This window comes from Dioscorea cayenensis, chromosome 10 (assembly GCF_009730915.1).
Source record: "Dioscorea cayenensis subsp. rotundata cultivar TDr96_F1 chromosome 10, TDr96_F1_v2_PseudoChromosome.rev07_lg8_w22 25.fasta, whole genome shotgun sequence".
Lineage (NCBI taxonomy): Eukaryota > Viridiplantae > Streptophyta > Magnoliopsida > Dioscoreales > Dioscoreaceae > Dioscorea > Dioscorea cayenensis.
Window position 1 is genome coordinate 17,205,411 of NC_052480.1, and position 9,516 is coordinate 17,214,926.

The 9,516-nt window shown below is 44.1% G+C and overlaps 1 non-coding gene across 1 annotated transcript; it reads right to left on the bottom strand.

Annotated features, from left to right (window-relative positions):
• Positions 1-508: 508 nt before the first annotated feature.
• LOC120271186 lies at positions 509-615 on the bottom strand. The gene has a single exon (XR_005539808.1). It is a non-coding gene; the product is annotated as a small nucleolar RNA R71 (small nucleolar RNA).
• Positions 616-9,516: the final 8,901 nt, after the last annotated feature.

Below are 9,516 nucleotides of genomic sequence, written 5' to 3' on the forward strand. Positions count from 1 at the left end.
ATCCATCAATATTGATTGAAGGAGACCCTGAGCATGAACGTACACTTCGAAGGAAAGGGAAATAACCTGTACAAGAACAACCTAATCCAGCTGATTTGGAAGTAGATGGATCTGACAACATGGCGGAACAGAATGAGCAACAACGACACTATCCGATTATGCCAGACCTTCTGTGTTGGGGACACAATCAAGTATTGTGCGTCCCTCAATTACAGCTCAGAATTTTGAGCTAAAGCCAGCATTCATCCATATGCTGCAGCAGTCCGCACAATTCAACGGTTTGGCCAATGAGGATCCAAACAGTCACATAGAGAGCTTCCTCGATTTGTGTGACATGCTGAAGATCAATGGTGTGATGGATGATGCCATCAAATTGAGAGCCTTCCCATTTTCGTTAAAGGGGAAAGGAAAGCAGTGGCTACACTCATTGCCTAGGGCATCAATCACTACATAGGAGGAGATGGTAGAAGCTTTTCTAGCACGTTATTTCCCTCCCGGAAAATCAGCCAAGCTTAGGAATGAGATCTCATCCTTTATGCAATTGGAATTGGAGTCTCTATTTGAGACATGGGAACGGTTCAAGGAACTCCTGTGCAAGTGTCCGCAACACGGATTTCCGGAGTGGATGATTGTTCAAACCTTCTACAATTGGTTGAATGCAGGTACAAGACAACTCTTGGATGCGGAGGCAGGAGGTACCTTAGGTAGCAAGACCCCCGATGAGGCTCGTCAATTGATTGAGGAAATGGGGTTAAATAGCTACCAATGGAACGTGAGGGAGAAGAAAAAGGTGGCCGGTCTCCATGAAATTGATGTGGTAACTTCATTGGCGGCCCAAGTGGAGAGTTTGAGTAAAAAGCTAGATCTTATAGCTTCGAATAGAGTTGCGGCGGTAACCAATTGCACCAGTTGTGGTGGAGGACATGTTCCCTCCGATTTCCCAATCGTCATTGGTGATGTTTCTTCAGTTGAGAATGTCGACTTTGTAAGTAATGGAATGAGACCTCAAGGGAATCCATACAGCAACACCTATAATTCAGGTTGGAAGAATCATCCCAACTTTTCATGGAGTAATCAAGGACCACAGAAGACCATGGGGCCATCGGGGTTCCAACAACAACAACAAGCCCCTCAAGTGGAAAACAGAATTTCTGGCTTGGAAACCCGAATAACGGATTTGGAGAAGCACTTGGCTAGATTTGTTCAATCGGCAAATACAAGGTTTGAATCAGTCGAGGCTACACTTCGCAATCACACGGCCTCCTTGCACAACCTTGAAAATCAAGTGGGGCAAATTGCGAAATCTCTTTCCGAAAGGCCACATGGGAGTTTACCAAGCAACACGGAAACCAACCCGAGAGAACATGTGAAGGCGATCGCTTTGAGAAGCAGTCGTGAGGTTGAAGGGAGGCTTCCGAGTGAGAAGCCGAAAGAACACGCACCCGAGGTCGTAGAGGTTGACAAGGGAGCAAGCAAGGAGAAAGAGGTGGCACCCCCACCTCTCAAGCCAAGAATCCCTTATCCCTCTAGATTGAAGAATGACCAAGGGGATGAACAAGATAAGAAGTTCCCCGAGTTTGTTCAAGCAACTCCACATCAACATTCCTTTTTGTTGAGGCTTTTGGCTCAAATACCTAAGTATGCTGAAGTTCCTTAAAGATCTATTGACCAACAAGAGGAAATTGGAGGAGAGTGCTTCGGTGAGTGCTTGATGCTTCATGTTCGGAGGTGTTACAAAAGAACATGCCAAACAAGAAGAAGGACCCGGGAAGCTTCATTATCCCGTGTAACATCGGCAACTTAGGTGAGGAAATGGCATTGGCGGATTCGTGAGCGAGTATCAATGTCATGTCATACACTTTTTTTCCAAAAAGCTAGGTTTGGGCGAGCCTAGGCCTACTCGGATGACTTTACAATTGGCGGACCGAACGGTACGACATCCGAGAGGCATCATTGAAGACGTGCTTGTCAAGGTGGACAAGTATATTTTTCCGGTTGACTTTGTAGTGCTAGATGTCAATAAGGATGCAGAGGTACCCTTGATACTTGGGAGACCATTCTTGCGGACTTCCAAAGCATTGATTGATATGGATGGCGGAGAGCTCACATTGAGAGTCGGAGACGATAAGCTCACTTACCGCTTTGCTGAAGCCATGCGGCATTCTCTCGATTTTGATGACACTTTGTATTTTCTAGACAGTACTGATGAGATTGTTGATGAATATATACAGGAAATGTTCAACTCGGATCCGTATGAAGGTTTGTTCGACCAAGAGGAGAGCAATGAAAAAGTACTGATGCTTGGTTCGACTGGAGAGGAAACATCTACCCCGGGAATCTTGAAGAAGGTGCTCCGAAAAATGAAGAGGGCTCGAAGACACCATCGAAAATGCCCCTAGACTGTTGGAGACGTACATGAGCCAAGGGAGTTGGACGAACAATTGCTTGGTGGTCCAAAGCCCGCTAATACACCCTCTACCCTCAAGAGACTTTGCTAATCATGCTTTCAAGTTATGGGTAAGAGGGCAACCTTCATTCATGAACCCCCATGAGGTAAGAAAAGATACGTCAAGCTTAGTGACGTTAAACAAGCGCTTCTTGGGAGGCAACCCAAGTGTTTACTGTTTTCGTACCTTTTAGTTTAGTTTGCTTGCATGAATAAATTGTTAAGTGTTGGTGTTTAAATTTTTGAGTGCTTGTGCTGCGATTTTATTGTGGATCTTTAAAAGAATTCATTATTGGTTTTGTTGTGAGTTGTTGAAGTTTGGTCGTTTGAGTTTTATTTTGTGTTTTCCTCTGGTAAATTTTGCATAATAGAGTAGGCTTTGAGTGTGTGGACATGTTCTGATTAATTCTGCAGAACCTGCAGGTTTTTCTAAGTCATCCAGAGAAAACACACGGGCGTGTGGAATTTCCGCATGCCTATGTTTGTTTACTGAGAGCTCATCCAAAGAAGGCACAGGGGCGTGCGGCTGCCCCTGTGGATGACCACTCAACTGGCGCACGCCCGTGGGTAATTTCAGCACGGGCGTGTGAATTTCTGCAGAGTTGGGCAGTTTTTTCCGAGAGCACACAGGGTCGTGGACTCACCTCTGTGGGCAACCTTGTGAACCATGCACGGGCGTGGGTAATTTCCGCACGCCCGTGCGAAACTCTGCAGGTTTCTCCCTCCATCCCGAGAAAACACAGGGGCGTGTGGCCGCCCCTGTGAGTTGGGGCATGTGAATGACCACGCCCGTGGGGAATTTCCGCACGGGCGTGTGTTAGACTTGATATTTTTTTTCTCGGATGACCAGGGAAGCCACAGGGGCGTGCGTCTTCCCCTGTGAGTTTAGCGCACGGGATTGGGTATTTTCCGCACGCACGTGTGAATGCACAGAACGCCAGAAGTCGCGAGTTTTGTTTAAAAAGGTGATGATTTCTCTCCTTCTTCACGACTCCTTCTCACTCGAAAACACCCTCACAACATACTCCGAGTCCATAGCGCCGGATTTTAGCGAAGTTTTCCGGCCGGCTCTTCATTTTCAAACTCTTCCTCGTCGGTAACTCCTTTTTCATCATCTTCTTCGTCAATTGATAATTTCTATTGATTAATCTGGTTAATAATGCCTCATTTCCTTAATTGGAACAATGAATTACATTTAGAACGAAGTTAGAGATATTATTGAGTAGTATTTTTGGATTGATGATGCCTGACCGTGCGGTTGTCAGGCCCCGTGGATCCACACGGGCGTGCGGAAATTCCACACAACCGTGTGGATTTCTGCAGTATTATTTTATCGACTTGTTTGACCAATTTTGTTTAAAATTTTGCAGATCATGGCACCTAGGTCAAAGAAGCAAGCTGATAAGAGGCCACGTGAGTCATCCCCTGAAGCTGAGGATATGCGATTTGCGATTCCTGAACATCAGGTCCGTTATGAGCGCTTATCGAGACTCCGTTTCGGACAGACTCGATTCCTGGACACGACTATACTGTGAGATCTTCAGCAGGGAGATGAGTTCGCTGAGAAGGTTGAGGATCTTGTTTCAGATGGTGGTTGGCGGCAGTTATTGACGATTAGAGAGCCAGCCATCCGAGCGTTTGTACTGGAGGTGCTCTCCTCGTTCGAGTTTGATAGAGCGTATGTGAGCTTCGACAGTTTAGGCACCGTTCAGTTTAGAGTATTTGGACACCATCATAGCTTGAGCATTACGCAGTTTTCCGTATTACTTGGTTTATACGAGGAGGCATTCACAGATACAGAGGAGTATGCACAGTTGCCTACTGATTATCCTGGAACCTTGACCCCGCAAAGAGCTTATAGAGTGCTATGTGGTCAAGGCCAGTACGAGCCGGGGGTGTCAAAGGCCACGTGCCTTTCCCGACCTGCATACAGATATTTGCACGCCATCATGAGTAGGTCGGTGAATGGCCGCGGCGACAGTACTGGTGTTCTGAGCCGTCAGGAGTTGTTATACTTGTACTCGATGGTAGAGCGTGTACCGATCCACTTAGGGCACATCCTGGCTGATTACATCAGACATCATGGACAGTATGCTAGACTAGGAGTGATCTTCTCAGGCCCATACATTACGAGATTACTGCTGGGCATGGGTCTCTTGGATTCGATTCGCGGGGTCGAGAAGACGAGTGCACCGGCTCCTCTGGGTCTAGAGATGATGCGGTTGATGGGCATGGTCCGCAGGGTTCGGACAGGGGTTTTTGCATTAGTTCTACCAGCCCCAGAGATAGCTGAGGATGAGGGTGATAACGCCGGAGCATCTCATCCAGCCCCCGAGCCTCAGCCCGCATCGATGAAGACTGAGGCACCTCCAGCGGCAGAGGAACCACCCCCAGTGCGTATGTTTTCACTTTCTCGAGCCAATGATCGCTTTGAGAGGCTCGAGAATGCTATAGGAGTGGTCCGAACCGAGGTTACCGAGATTAGGGCTACGCAAGCCACTCAGTACATAGAGTTCATGGCACGTTTCGACATTTTACAGCAGATCCTAGAGCGAGACGTTGCCTCATCATTTGTCCTGCAGCCGAGGACCCTTCAGGCCCCGTCAGCTCCCCCAGCATCAGAGGACCCACCCTGTGCTTCCACTTCACAGAGCAAAGACAGAGCCCCGAGCGCAAAGACCTGACACTTGACTTCTTCCTCTTTACTTTCATGCATTTTACTTTATCTTATTTTCTTATTTTTAGACTTATTCACTCAGAAAGGACTTTCCTTCTGATTTTATTTTATTTTGCATTATCGAGTTGTATTCATTGCTTCATCTTTTATACACTCGAGTTATTTTTGTTTTTCTTGAGCTTCACCGAACCCCCCTCATGTATGCGTGCGAGATGGTCTTGTCTTCTTTGAAATTGAGACTTAGTCATGGAGCACGGCCAAGGTGCTTTTGGCACTTGGCCAGCGTGAAGCTCTCACAACCCGTTGGAACACTACTCCCAATGAATTAGCTCCATCAAATGCAACACTAGGAGTCAGGGGAGTATTGTTTTGATTGCTTCTCCCACACATATTTTTCATTGATATACATTATGAGTGAGCTTGCATGTGTACATTGAGGACAATGTACAACTTAAGTGTGGGGGAGTTTCATAGCGCACACATCATTTCTATTGTTCTTGATTGATATATGCTCACATAGCCAATGGCGGTTCACCCTAGTTGCAATGATTGTATTCTTAAGTTTAGGAAAATTGTTAACATTGAATGTTTTCATGCTCTAGTTCTTGCTTGAATTTTTAGGAATTTTTGCCCGATTTACACTTAGTGCACTACTCACTCTTTGAACTCTATTGGGAACTCATGTTCGATGTTAAAGGGATTAGTTAGGTTTATTTTCTTGTGCTAAATATAAAAAAAACAAAAAACAAAAAACAAAAAAAAATGAAAATGAAAATGAAAAGAAGGAACAAAATAATTTTATTGTTTATTTGAATTGTTGGGCGGAAAGAGCTACCACCTATGAAGTATGAAGCTACTCTCACAAGTCGGATACTAGTTATGCCCTAATGAGAGAAAGAGCTATCTCATAATATGAGTGAAAGCTACCACCCAGGTAGAAAGAGCTACCACCTCAAAAGTGTGAAAGCCACCTTAGCGGCCGCTTTGGAAAGGGCTACCTTAGAGGATGTGTGAAGCTACTACCATCTTTTAAAATTTTTATCACTTGTGTAGATAAATAAGTCCCTTGCACTTAGAACTTTGAGGAGTATAACTTGGGGTGTTTTGAGTGAGTTCACACACTTACACGAAATTCGGGTTTGTTATCCTTTTTGGTACAGTTTTTAGCTAGAGCATTGATTTTTCATATTTAGTGTTGAAATTTCCCTTACTTGTAGAATGCTATCTTTTGTATACTTTGGTGAACCTAAGGCCAAGCACTTTCAATATTTTCTTCACGGATGCACAGAATGTTTTAATGTTTGCTTGAGGACAAGCAAAAGCTTAAGTGTGGGGGTGTTTGATAAGTGCTTGTGCGATATGAATGCGAAGCGTTCATTCCTTATGTTGAGCATTACTTTCCTCAATTTTCTACATTAATATGTGTGTTTTTATGTTACTTTTATGCATGTAGGGTTGTGAGGCCGAGTATGAAGGAAATGGGCCAATGTGGATCATAATGCACCTATTTTAGAGGAGATCTTGTTAAGGTTCAAACGCGAAGACATAGGTCAGGTGTGAGATGCTAGAGTGTGTGCCAACCTCCTCGCATTCGAGTGAGGACATCTATTTGGAGAGGCACAAAGGCAGTCACGCTCGAGCATTCCGACTTATGCATATAAGAATAAGAGCCCCGCCAACATATGCATCATTGAAGAAGCAAGTGATTCACGACGTGAATGTGTGCCCGTTTGCGTTATCCCGATGAAAGTATGGAATTGGGAAGTTAATCAGGTCGAAGACTGCAGCAGAGTAATGTAGCAACACTGTGGCAATTACTGTAGCAACACTGTTCACAGCCGGCCGAGAAATCAGAGAAACAGAGAATCCACACGGGCGTGTGGAAATTATCCACGCCCGTGTGGAAATTCCGCACGGGCGCGTGTATCGTCCATGCCAGTGGAGTTGCCCGATTCAGCACCGATTTTGGTATTCTTTTCTCCATCTTTTCCCCAATTTGTGAGAGAGCTTCGGCTAGGGTTTCGAGGGGTATTGGCCAAGGTTTTGGAGAGGTTCTACGGCTCCGACATCATGATTCCATTAGGAAGAAGGTTGGCAGGGGAGCTTCCGTCGAGGCGTATCCTATACCAGATGAAGGAATCCTTGGACGACGAGTAGAGGGCTTTCCACAAGACCATCGACACGACCATCGAGGGGTTTCTTTTATGGATTCATTGCTTTTTACATTCGATTTCTTTGATTGTACTAAGCTCCATGGAGAGCTAAACCCCTAGTGGGTACTTGGATGATTGTGAACCCTAGGATGTATTCGTTTCATTGAACTTCTTTATTATGTTTTCAATAAATTGATGTTTATTATGAGTTCCAACCTTGAATGCTTGATTGTATGAACATTTCCCCTAGAGTGACACTAGGGTTGAGAGTTCTTGTTGGTAACCTTGTGAGTGAGTGACACACCACTAGCGTTAGACAAGGCTAGGTTGGAGAGGGTTGAGAGGGTGAGTCGAGAGGTACAGTACAGGAGCATCCCCTTTCCCCTCCGACGTGATAGATTCTACCTCCGTTCCTCGAGTTCGTTGCGGCCATAATGGAGTGAATGGTCTAAGGGATGAACCTCCGCTGGGGCCTAGTTGCGCGTGCAATAGAGTGAAGCGTTGAGAGGATCTTAGTATCTAGGGCTTAATTGTGGCTAGGGACCTTCCACCTAGACCAAAGGGGTAGGTCTATATTTAGGAAGAGATTTATCACTTGGAATCCCTAGAGCTCATTGCAACTCTATGCGAGTGCGAGGTGTTGAGATTGTTGGATTTCTCCTCCAGGACATGTATAGAGTTAGGCATAGTTGACCTTAGATTTGGGACTATGTATATAAGGATTTCCACGACTCACCATTGCATTGATTAGGAAGCATAATAGAGAGTTCTTGCACTTGAAGTGATCATCCTAGGTGAAGCATTATCCGAGTACCCCATTCTTTATCGATTGCCTTACCCTCTTCTTTCTTTTGCTCTTTCACTTGTTGTTTTTATTGTTGAGAATTGAATCAACTTCACACTTATCACTATTGATATTCCACATAGCTAAGAATCAAATTAAATATTTTCACTCCCTACTCCCTGTGGATTCGACCCCGCTCACCCGGGATTATTACTTCGACAAGCCCGTGCACTTGCGGGATATAAGCAAGGGGACCTTGTCAATGGTCTTGTCATTATAGGAAATGAGGACTAGTTATGGACACAGCCAATGTGGGCCGTGTGTGCTTGACAACCCGTTGGAACTTTACTCCCAAGGATTTCGCTCCACCAAACGCAACACTAGAACTCAGCGGAGTATTGTTTCAGTTGCCACTCCCACATATATTTTGATTGACATACATATTCACTTAGCCAATGGTGGTTCACCTTAGTTGCAATGATTGTAATCTCAAGTTTAGGAGAATTTTAACATTGAATATTTTCATGCTCTAGTTTGTTCTTAAATTTCTAAGAATTTTTGCCCGATTGATACTTGTTGCACTACTCACTCATGAAACGCTTTTGGAAACTCAAGTTCGTTGTTTAAGGGACTAATTAGTTTTGTTTCTTGTGTTATTTAGCTAAAAAAATTGGAAAAATAAAAGAAAAAAATATATATTTATTGTTTAGTTGTGCATTTTTGGTGGAAAGAGCTACCACTTATGAAGTATGAAGCTACTCTCATAAGTCGGATACTAGTTATGCCCTAATGTGATAAAGAGTTATCTCATGGGATGAGTGAAAGCTACCACCCCGGTAGAAAGAGCTACCACCTCGAAAGTGTGAAAGCCACCTTAGAGGGCGCTTGGGAAAGGGTTACCTTAGAGGATGGGTGAAGCTACTACCATCTTTTTATTTTGTTATGTTTTGTAGATAAATAAGTCCCTTATACTTGGAACTTTGAGGAGTATACTTTGGATTGAATTGAGTGCGTTTACACACACTTACACGATTTCGGATTTATTGTCCTTTTTTATTCGAGTTTTCAGCTAGAGCATTTGATTTTTTTCGTAATTAGTGTTGAAATTTTCCTTACTTGTAGAATGCTCTCCTTGCATGCTTTGGTGAACCTAAGGCCGAGCACTTTCAATATTTCTTTCTTTTATGCTTTAATTTGTTATTTTTGCTTCAGGGCAAGCAAAAGCTTAAGTGCGGGGGAGTTTGATAAGTGCTTGTGTGATAAGAATGCGAAGTGTTCTTTCCTTATGTTAAGCATTACTTTTAGCAGGTTTAAGCGCCAATACATGTGTATTTGTGTTCTTTTGCTCATGTAGGGTTGTGAAGCTAAGTATTGAGAAAAGAAACCAAAAATAGATCGTAAATGTATTATTTGGTAGAATCTTGGAAGAAACAAACACAAAGACACAAGTGGGACT